Below are 12,232 nucleotides of genomic sequence, written 5' to 3' on the forward strand. Positions count from 1 at the left end.
ATTCAGGTTCTGCGTTTGCATCCTGATCCTTATCACGTCTGAGAGAAGTAAAAAGAAATGGGAACATTGTGAGGGAGTAAGTAATATATGTTATCCTTTTTTCCCTGACACACACACATACACACACACACACACACACACACACACACACACACACACACACACACACACACACACACACACACACACACACACACACACAGGACTTAAACAAGGTCAAATCTTAGCCGGGGACAATGGTGAAAGGTTTTCAGCCTTGTGTTAAGAGCAGGTGCATTGAGGGTACCTGCAGGTTGCTTTCCAGTTCTTTCAGCCAGGAGGGAGTGTGGTTTTCATGAGTTGTCAGGCCAGTGTGGGCTAGGATTACCCTTAATGTGCACTGGAGGATGTTATGTTGATTCCACTGATGTGCAGGTAGAGAGGTGAGTAGGCTGAAAATTAAACCTAGAGGCAGTGGTGGAAAATAACTAGATAGATAGATAGATAGATAGATACTTTATTGATCCCCGGGGGGAAATTCAGATATCCCATAGCTGCATACAGGCATGTTAGTTAAAAACAACACAAAGACACAGGTTAAAAACAGTGAATACACATAAAAACATTAAAAACCATTAAAAAAGGTAACCATGGGGATAATAAAAAGTCCACTGCATAGGCCTAAAAAACGAATTAGTAGTCCAGGTCTAGCGGCTGACCATTGAATTAAAAAGTCTAATGGCGGAGGGAATAAAAGTGTTCTTAAGACGATTATTATTGCAGGGCCACGAACGGAACATGTCCTTACGACTGCTTTTCTGGCCTTTTAGGATGTTGTGGAGAGGATGACTAGCGTTGCTCATTATGGCCCTGCTCTTGTTATTTGTGCATCTCTCCACAACCAATTCCAGTGAGTCCGTCCTCTCCCCCAGAACGGAGCCAGCCTTCTTCACCAGCTTGTTCAGCCGCTTAGCATCCTTGTCCACCAGGCAGCCTCCCCAGCAGACTGCAGCGTAGAACATGACACTTGCCACAGCTGACTGGTAGAACATGTGCAGCATTCTACTGCACACATCAAAGGACCGGAGCCTCCTCAAAAAGAAGAGCCTACTCTGAGTCTTTTTATAGACGGCCTCAGAGTTCAGAGCCCAGTCCAGTTTCTCATCCAGGTGGAGTCCCAGGTATTTGTAGGACTGTACCTGCTCGATGGCTGTCCCTTGGACTTCGACAGGCTGAAGAGGAGCAGGCTTGTCCCTGCGGTAGTCCACCACCATCTCCTTAGTCTTGGAGGTGTTTAACAGGAGACAGTTCCTTTCACTCGAAAGCCTTCGTCAGGTCCCTGTACTCCTCCTCATGTCCACCCTTGACACACGCCACAATGGCTGTATCATCAGAATACTTCTGAATGAAACAGGACTCTGAGTTGTATTTAAAGTCAGACGTGTACAATGTGAACAGGAAGGGAGCCAGGACAGTCCCCTGTGGAGCACCTGTGTTGCTCAGCAGCGTCCCAGAGACACAGCTCCCCAGCCTGACATACTGTGGTCGTCCTGTCAGGTAGTCTGTTATCCAGGTCACAAAGGAGGGATCCACCCCCATCCCATCCAGCTTGTCTCTGAGTATGGGGGGTTGGATGGTGTTGAATGCACTTGAAAAGTCAAAGAACATAATCCTCACATACCGACCCGGCTTGTCCAGATGACAGTGGACTCGGTGCAGCATGTAGAGGACAGCATCCTCCACACCGATGTGTTCCTGGTATGCAAACTGCAAGGGGTCAAGCTTGTCATTGACCTGCGGTCTCAGTTTACAGAGCAGCAGCCTCTCCAGGGTCTTCATGATGTGTGAAGTGAGGGCCACCGGTCTGTAGTCTTTTGGCTCCCTCGGCCGCCCTACCTTGGGTACCGGCACAAGACATGATGTTTTCCACAGAACCGGGACCCTCCCCTTTTGAAGACTGAGGTTGTAGAGTCTCTGTAGGGGCTCCGCCAGTTGGGCTGCGCACACCTTTAGCAGTCTTGGACACACCCCGTCTGGGCCAGCAGCCTTTCCAGGGCGCAACCTCCCTAGCTCCACCCTAACCTCGTCCACTGTAATAAACAGTGGAGGTGGTGCAGATGTGGCCAGATTTGCAGCTTCAGATATTGTGTTGCAGTCCTGTGATGGAGATTGCGGGTTGGTTGGAAGGAGGAGGAGGGGCCGCCGCTTGGGTGATGGAGGTGTCAGTGGACATGGTGGACAGAGCTGGGTCAGATGGTACCGGGCAGGCATCAGCCACTGTGCTGAACCTATTATAATATTGGTTGAACTCATTGGCCTTGTCCACATCCCCCTCAGCTGTCTGGCTGTTCTTAGCTTTATAGCCAGTAATAGTCCTCATTCCCTTCCACACCTCTCGGGTGTTATTGTCCTGCAGCTTCCTCTCCACTTTCCTACTAAGTGCTACTAGGTAGGCTTAGATGTATTACAATTCTGAGTTTTAGTTTTGATTGACATGAATATTTCATTTTTTTACACTTTAAACTTCTACTCCACTACATCAGAAAACCTTAAAAAGTTATTGACCAACTAAGTCCTATTCTATACCTTGAAAAAAGCCAGTGTATAAGCTCCCAACATGTTGCATAATGATGCATTATGATCTTGTAGATCGGCTATATTTTAGAAAAGGTTTTGAAATGTTTTTAATAATTTAAGTGCTTTTACTTTGGTATATGCATATAACAAAGTAATGTGACATTCTGTTTACACAATGCTGCACCCCCTCCAACTGTATACGTTCGCCATTTTCAACAGTTTTATTATATTTTGACACTTACATTGGCAATGCCACTAAAGCTCCTTTGAATTTAATTTGAATTGGTACTGTGAGTATGATTTGACGCCAATGCTTTTGTACGTCTAAGTCTAATATTTTACTTGTAACAGAGTATTATCAATCTGAGTAGAACTTCTTCCACCATTTGAGTTGGCTGAAAATCAAGCCTAGAGGGATTAGCTTTCGATGAATTTAGTACACAGGCAGGACCTCAATGGAAACAAGCCATAGGCTTTCTTGGAAACATCTTTTTAGCAGACCTTGCAATCGTACTGTACTTCCCTGTACCTGTCTCTACAAACTGTTAATAATAAAGTAATCAATCAATCAATCAATCAATCAATCAATCAATCAATCAATCAATCAATCAATCAATCAATCAATCAATCAATCAAAGCTGCCAAATAGAGCAGTGTTTTCCAACCCCCTTTGGGGGCGCCAAAGATCACAGTGAGGCACTGTCCAAGCAAACTTGCACAAATTCATTACTTACTTACTTATTTATTCAATTGTAAATATGAGCTTGTAGATTGGCTATGTTGCTATTCTGTATTTGTAGTACCAGAAGTATGTAGGTGCACTCACAGGGATAATCGCCATGCATGCTGGCTTGTGGTGCAAATGTTTGTCAAAATTCTATATTTGCCACGGACCAGAAACACATAAAGATGTGTTTCTGGTTATTCAGGGCCCCTGAATGACCATAACAGGTCTGTAACTCTGAGAGTGTAGGCCTGCAAATGTTGCACGCCTATAGATTGGGGTTTTGATTGATTGATTGAATACTTTATTAGACAGAAATGCAAAAAGCATGTAGGCCTACAGTCTACACTTGGTCGAAAAGGATAACACAAAAAAAGTCCAGTGGAATTACTTTCATTGAGGTCTTACTGTATAGGGTCTGGTGGGATAAAGATGAGTGCACCAGTGTTGATTTTGATAGCAAATGCAAATGCAAGGGCAGGAACTACCAGGAAGGCCATCAAATAAAACAAGATTTTAGTCCATTGAAAAGATTTGTTGAATTTAAGGGTTAGGGATGGTCTAATCTGCAGTGAAATAGATAAATTATGTTATTTACAATCTGATGCATGCTCAACCCTGCACCAATGAAAGTCACTGGATTGGTTTAAAGATGGGGACTCAGGGAAGTTAAGATTTCAGAATCTCAACTAAAGACACTGGTGTCTACATGACAAGAAAGATAACTGTCTACATATTGACCAGAAAGAGACAGAGGAGAAAGTTACTTAGCCATCTGGGACATTAAGGCCACCGTGGCCTCAGGTCATGCCATTGGTTTGAGGGACACAAGGCCGAACTCCATGAAATTCTGCCCCGGTTGACAGAATTTGTCAGTCATAGTTTTAGTTATCATAGCTTAGTTTTTAATTTGTTTTTATTTCGTTTTCGTCAGTGAAAAAAGGTAGCCGACGAAACATTTTCATCATAGTTTTTTAGTCAACAAAATCAACACTGGTGTGCACTTATTCAGAATGGGCTATCAGCAGTCTTTCGTATGATTACATAGTTCATATAGAGATGCATGCTTATGCTGAGGTAGGCCTATATAATTTTGCAGGTAAACAAACAATTAACAAACTATAACTACATTTATATTGTCATGCTTACCCACTTCATTTTGAATGAAGCTTACCCACTTGACCAGCCCAAAGTTCATCGCAGATCATCTTTGTTTCTTCATTTGTTCATCATTACACAATGATAAACCACAGATGCATAGCATACAGGGTCAACAAGCGAGGAGATTGCATTCTTGCTTCAATCAGAGGTTAGAAAACCAGCCATTGTAGGCTACATGATGATGAAGAATTTAAACATACTGGGTTTCTACATAGGGAAAATGAGGGCATGTTACTGTGATTTACAAACTCTGCCACTAGAGGGCGGTGTCTCCTTCATAACATGTGTGTGCCACTGGGTGGGGACTGGGGAGAGAATGCCTGTGATATTTTACATATCATCTCTGTTGAGTAGTTGTGTCCAAAAACATTACTTCTCAGTAAACGGAAGAAATAACCTGCGTTCCAATGGATTCAATGTAGGCCTAGTTATTGTTTTGTTTTGTCAAATGCTCTTACATCTATGTAAAAGCAAATATCACATAAAACAAATTTCACAATTTACAAAACCAGCAAAAATAGCAGATCTACAAGATCCATGAGCTTGCATTGTGAGAGCTATTTTACCTACTTTTGTGTGACACTCATGTCTTGTTTGATGAAGTAGGGCAATCATTAATTAAATAAATACATTGAAATAATGGAGATACAAGGTTTCTGATGGTACAATATTACTCCATCAGCTGCATAAACTCAATGTCAAAGTCTTTTGAATAGCACACTTTTACTTTAGTCTTAGTCTTCTGAAAATGTTTGGCTAGTCTTGGTAACTAAATATCAAAATCGTAGTCTTTTAGTCTAGTCTTTAATGCAGTGTAAATTTGACAGCAAAGATATAGTCTTTTAGTCTTTTAACACAACATTAATCTTAGTCTCAGTTGACTACAGTAAATATAAAAATCCTAAATCTTTTAGTCTTATTCTTAGTCAACAAAATGTACACTGCATAAACTCTGTGTGTTTTTCTGAACAATATGATGAACTGCTGTGAGAGAAAAAAAAAGAGACAATTTTGTTCTTCTATTAATCACTACTTTGTTTGGTCAAGGATTATTTCTTGGACATTATTTTGTTTTTGTCACATTCCTGAGCCAATATTTTAATGACCAGCAGCAGCCTGAGACAATATTTTAATGACCAGCAGCAGTTCCCTATGGAGACCATTGGGAATTGCTGTTGGTAATCAAATTATTGTCTTAGTAATGCGAAAAAAAAAAAAAAAAAAAGTATCTATATCTCTGAAAAGAAAAGAAAAGAAAAGGGGGATAATTAGGGGTGAACTACAGTATCCCTTTAAAATAGGTTTGAAATGTAACACAATCTCCAGTGATATGTGTTAATGTGGCTAAATGGCGCATCACTCAACATGGGCTGATGGAAGCATTTATTTAATTACTTTGGGCCTATTTGTTACAGAGGTTGTACATATTGTATAAATGAAATAAATCTAAACATTAAATGCAGATCTTTGAATGTGATGAACCAATACAAATTTGTTCGATAAATAATTATACAAAAGCAGGTTAAAACTCATAAAAACAGTCCATATTGCTAGGCTTCAAATGTATTATTTATTATCAATTTATCTGAGAAAGTACAGACGTTTCAGTTCTAGAAGCCTTCATTTAATTGCAAAGCACTTACATCCAGATTCCAGTCGTGGGAGGTGCTTGTTAAGGCAAGACAGTTGTAGGCTACATGTAAGATATATCTTTTTCAAATAAAAAAGGTTGTAGCCATCTTCGGGAGGAGCCGATCAAGGCAAGAAAACTTTCACAAATGTAAAAAACAAAACAAAATAAAAACTCATCACGTAGTAACAATATGGGCACATTTTAAACAGTAAAAAATAACAAAATATACAGTTCCATGGATTATTACGACATAGCACTAAATAAACTCATTGACTGCCAGCATTGTTTTACGCTTTCAGAGATTTTCACTAACCGTTGAAAATTCATATTATTCCACGATGGTCCGATTTCCTTGCAGGATGGTTCAAAAGAGGAGTTGGAGTCCTGGAGTTGGAAAATAATCCCTTTCCACTCAAGGCAATCCACTCAAAAGATCTCTGTTTTCTTGTGCAGCTTGCTTTACACCACTCGTCCCATAGACTCCCATTATAAGGCTTTTTAATTTTCCCCGCCCCCAAAAAACTGAAACGCTGATTTTGGTCTGGTGACATCATCACCAGAGGAAAAATAATAATAAGCAATTCAGGAAAGTTGTGCGTGGCAGCCTGGAACATTGGTTATAACTCAGGAAACTCGGTTTTGGCAGTCTAGAGCAGTGGTTCTCAATCTTTTTTGGCTAGATCGAGTACCCCCTTATACCGATTTCCAAAACCAAGTACCCCCTTCCCCTGACTACAGCGAAATTGACATCAAAAGTCCAGTTACAATGCCAATACATTCAAAATAACATGGCATAATGGCAAATAAACATTGCTTTCTATTCAATAACTGTTACTAGTCAAGTTATTGATGCAATTTGGTTTAGAATTTTACAGATGAGCAGGTTCACACAAACTCTGTCAATGTTTTTATCATCAACCATAAAAGTAAAAGACATATTCCCATTCTTTAGTTTTCCTTACGTACCCCCTGCAGTACCCACGTGTACCCCTAGGGGTATACGTACCCCCATTTGAGAACCACTGGTCTAGAGTATGTCTTCCAGTTTTTTCTTGTGCTGCTTATCCTCCTGCTCTCTCCTAATGCGATCCTTTTCTATTGTCCTTGTACCTTTTCCCACACAACTGTTATTCTGTCCCTTTCCCAAGCCTTTCGTTCCTCTGTCATCTGCTGTCTGTTTTCTCCAACTTTCTGTCAACTTTGTCCTTTTCCTGTGACTAGAAGTTCGGGCCGCTTCACAGCCCTCACATCTAGTGTTAAGGATGACGTCTTGCTTAATCATTCCGTAATTTCTCATCTTTATAAGCCAATGAACCGGGCAGAATGTCAGTTTTTGTTACTGATTGTTGTTTGCTAGAAGTTTTGAACTATTAGACTAATCTTTAAAAAGAGAATATTCTTCCCACCAAAGGATTTATTTATCAACCTAATAATCAATTGTGCAAGAGCTTTGCCTCAGAAGTCTATAAACTCAAGCCTGAAAACAGCATTTGTGAATATTGTTCATCTAATCCTTAACATCTAGAGGTGGGGCTGGCTGCTACACGGCCCTCATAGTTACGCTGTACTGTGTAGTTGTGTATATGTAGTGAGTAGGGAAAGTGTTGGTTTGAGCAATGAGTATGAATGATACGTGTGGGAAATTAGGTATACCGGTACATGTATATGGGCAATTGTTGATGAAAATAAGATAACATGTGTTGTTAGATGTCATGGTTCTTCTAAAGTCTTCATCCTTTTGTTTTCTTCTCTGTGATGGATTAGAGTGTGTTCCGTATTGATGGTCCTCATAGCGTCGTTCTGCAAAGTTAGATTGAATAGCATGCATGAATTATCAAGAGTGTGATGATGGCAGTTGAGAAATGTGTGCGTAACAAAATAAATCTGAGCGAGTGAGTAATATTAGAGAAGGGGTGGGCAACTTTGATGATAGAGAGGGCCACTATATTTCCACACTCACACCAAAGGGCCACATTGCATATACTGCCGGGGAGAAACCTGTTATCTCTGTATTTTAACTTCATGCTATGTCACACAAGCTCAAAACGTGTCGCAGTACAACACATTTTGAGCTTATAGATTGGCTATTTTAGCTATTTTTTAATTGGAATCCTAAATCATTGTTTTGCTATTTTTTGCTCTTTTTTAAGTTTCAAAACTACAAATACATAGGACATAAAAAAGACAATACAATTTTAATACTAGTCATTAGAAATACTATTATAGACTGAAGAAATGAAAGCGGACCTGTGATGTTTGCATGTTTGGAATTGTAACAGCTGAAATCAATAATATATCAGTATTCCGATATTAACCTGTGGGCCGCATTAAGTGAAGGTGGGGGGCCGCATGTGGCCCATGAGCCGCCAGTTTCCCAATAATGGGAGAATTGAAAGTACTTACTTTTGGTGGTGGTGGTGGTGGGGTGGGGGGGCTTTAAGGTCAAATCCAACGACAGGATGTGGATGTTTCAAGGCTGACTGTCCCGATCAGGATTATCTGAGAAGTTCAAAGAGTTGCATTTTAGAAAAGAAAGGTAATTTAGAAATGTAAAGGGGGTTATATAGCATATTGACCAAACTATTTATGATAATGCTGGTGTGATAACGCTGGTGATTACCTGTTGTTGTTGCTGCAGATGCGTCGCATCCGATGTTTTTTTTTTTTTGGCATTGCATGTCCTAATGTCCAGTGATGTTTTTTGTGTGGTTGGTTGGACAGACAGCAGTAAAACCTGATGTTGTGTCCGTGATGTCCACCATATGATTGTAGATTCGACCATAAACAGCCATTTATGTGAAAGTCTGTGCGTGTCAGTGTGACTTGCATAATGTGTATCTGCCAGTCCTTGTCCCTTTTATGCCCATATATGGAGATCCCTGATGACATCAGTCGGACTATAGGCCCAATATGGGTATTGGTTGGATTGGTGGTTCCATCGTGTACAGTAACAGCAGGGGAAGCAGCTAAGAACATAGGCACAGATCTGAGCAATCTGTGTGCACACGTTGGAGTCTGTGGAACCAGCTGTTCCTGCCTTTGTTTTTGCTCTATGCTTACACTTTTCATCCTGTCCCCCTCTTCCCTGGTGTCCTGCTCTTCATTCTCTCTTTGTTAATATGGTCCTGCTTTTCCTCATGTTCTCTCTCCTGTCTCTCTTCCAACTGGCTTGTCATTGCCTGTATCTCTTCTTTCTGCTTTCTTGCTAGGTGTTCTTTCCTCTTGCTACATCTCCTCTTCCTTTTCCTTCAAATCTTCTCCACCTCTTGTTGTTTGACTTCTTCCACCTCTTGGGACCTCTCTGTGATATAACCGTTTATCTTCACCATTATTATTATGACTTTGCCAGCAGCTCACTGACTTGCCTGCGTTTTTTCTCTTCATAGCTGTTGAAGACATGTTATCCACAGTCTTTGATCACAGTACTTTTAGAAGCTGCTGATTAGCATTCAACAGCGGTTTGTATTCATTCATAAATTGGAAGCGTGACGCTATTTCGACGTGTCAATCGTTCGAGATTTCCCCCATGAATTGTCCTGTTTGGCGAAATGAATGTGCTGGTCAAAAATAACACCCAGGAGACCTTGAGCTGAAGGAAGTGTACATGAAATCTCACTCAAAAACAATTCAGCTGTCTAAATGTATATACAGTAGTCTATTTACATTATACCGAATACATTCGGTACCGTTATCAGAGGATTGTGCACTGATTCTGCTTCTGTCTAATGTCATTTATTTCTGCATCGTGTCTATTTTTCAAAACCTCCATATCTTCTTTTAGCACGTGTTCTTTGTGGTCAGAGAGTTCTTTGAGGAGTTTATACTCTCTGCCATGATGCTGGTATTGCTCTTTGCTTTGTTTCTCGAGCTTCCTCCTGAGGTCCATCATCTCCTCATCATGCTTCTCTATCAGAGCTGTGAAGTCCTTGGTGTAATTCCTTCTGAACTCGTTGAATTCTTCTGCTTGCTTCCTGGCTTCCTCTTCATATTTTCCCTGCACGTCTTCCAGTTTTTTCTTGTAGTTCTGCTCTAACTCTTTGTGCTCCTTATCCTCCTGCTCTCTCCTAATGCGATCCTCGTCAATTAACAACAATTGCTGTTCCTCTCGCCTCTGTTCGTCCTCCTTGTATTTTTTGACCCACAACTCTTTTTTTCCCCTCTCCCAAGCCTGTCGTTCGTATGTCATCTGCTGTCTGTTCTTCTCCAATATTTTGTCAACTTTCTCCTTTTCTTTTGCTTTTTTGTCCATGGCTTAAATTTTCTGTTCCCATTCCTGCCTTTGTTTTAGCTCCTCTAGCCTTTTCATCCTGTCCGCCATTTCCCTGGCTTCCTGCTCTTTCTTTCTCTCCATTCTCTTTCTCTCCGTTAATGTGGTCCTCCTTTTCTTTGAGTTCGAATGCCTTAAGTTCTCTTTCCCATTCAATCTTCTCTTCCAAACATCTTCTCGTTGCCTGCATCTCTTCTTCGTGCTTTATTGCTAGGTGTTTTCCTTCAGAATCTTCGCCACCTCTTTACATATGGCTTCCTCCACCTCATGGAACAGCTCTGTGGTGTAACAACTACCACCATTTTTCTTCACCATTCTTCTTACTTTTTCCAGCAGCTCATTGACTTGCCTGCGTTTTTTCTCTTCATAGTTGTTGAAGACATGTTATCTTTCTCCACAGTCTTTGATCACAGTACTTTTAGAAGCTGCTGATTAGCATTCAGCAGCGGTTTGTATTCATGTTTATAAACAAAATTGACATGTTTGTAAAAATGAATGTTCGGTCAAAAATAACACCCAGGAGGCCTTGAGCTGAAGGAAGGTGTGTACATGAAATCACGCTCAAAAATAATTCAGCGGCCTAAATGTATATACAGTAGTCTATTTACATTATACCGAACGTTCTGTACCGTTATCAGAGGATTGTGCACTTCTCCTCGTACTTCTGTTTCAAGTCATTTATTTGTGCATTGTGTCTTTTTTCCAAATCCTCCATATTTTGTTTTAGCACTTTTTCTTTGTGGAGTTCTTTAAGCTGCTCTCTGCCATGATCCTGGTCTTGCTCTTTGATTTGTTTCTCGAGCATCCTCCTGAGGTCCATCATCTCCTCATCATGCTTCTCCATCAGAGCTTTGAAGTCCTTGGTGAATCTGCTTCTGAACTCCTTGAATTCTTCTGCTTGCTTCCTGGCTTCCTCTTCATGTTTTCTCTGCATGTCCTCCAGTTTTTTCTTGTAGTTCTGCTCTAACTCTTTGCGCTCCTTATCCTCCTGCTCTCTCCTAATGTGATCCTCTTCTATTCTTTTCTTGGCATCATTCTCCATCGCCTTGTTATAGTCGTCCTCCAGCTTTCTAAATCTCAATTGCTCTTCCTCTCGCTTCTGTTCGTCCTCCTTGTACCTTTTTGCCCGTTCCTGTGTTTTCTCCCTCTCCAAAGCCTCAATTCTCTCCTTTTCTTGCAATTTTACTTTTTTGTCCATGGCTTCAATTTTCTGTTCCCATTCCTGCACTTGTTTTTGCTTCTCTAGCTTCCTCGTCCTGTCCTCTTCTTCCCTGGCGTCCTGCTCTTTCTTTCTCTCCATTTTCTCTTTGTTAATGTAGTCCTCCTTTTCCTTGAGTTGGAATGCCCTAAGTTCTCTCCCCTCTTCAATTTCAGTCCTCTGCTCTTCCAATCGTCTTTTCATTGCCTGCATCTCTTCTTCGTGCTTTTTTGCCAGCCATTCTCTTTCTTTCTGCATCTCCTCTTCCTTTGCCTTCAGAATCTTCGCCACCTCTTGACGTAGTAATAGTAATCATTATTATACTATTTGTAACGTTTTTGTGGTAGTTTTTGCAGTAAAACAGTTGCAATTGAATAGAATATCAACATTAATTTTGAAGATCAACATTTAGAGATCTACTGACCTTGGCTGTTAGTGTTTGAGGATGCTGAGCAGGTGGGATGTCCTGTATAGAAGCACAAATCACATTTTAGTAATTCCTTCTTGCACAGAAAAACTAAAATACAATACTGTGTACCTTTAAACTGATACAATGGTGTGTTTGGCACAGATTTCATGGGGAAAAAAACACAATTAGATTTCTCAAAACAAACTCCTGCTCTAAACCCTATACAGCTTCACCTTTGCATCCTGACCCAGTGTCTGAAAGTTTCCAGACTAAATCATTCCTCT

General features: G+C 40.7%; 1 long non-coding RNA gene across 1 annotated transcript; it reads right to left on the bottom strand.

The window, feature by feature from the left end:
- Positions 1-6,102: 6,102 nt before the first annotated feature.
- On the bottom strand, positions 6,103-11,589 carry LOC308283893. The gene is made up of 3 exons (XR_013961974.1): positions 8,695-11,589; positions 8,478-8,573; positions 6,103-7,874 (listed from the first exon to the last, which is right to left on the bottom strand). It is a non-coding gene; the product is annotated as an uncharacterized lncRNA (long non-coding RNA).
- Positions 11,590-12,232: the final 643 nt, after the last annotated feature.

Source organism: Nannobrachium achirus (assembly GCF_963921795.1).
Source record: "Nannobrachium achirus genome assembly, chromosome: 4".
NCBI lineage: Eukaryota > Metazoa > Chordata > Actinopteri > Myctophiformes > Myctophidae > Nannobrachium > Nannobrachium achirus.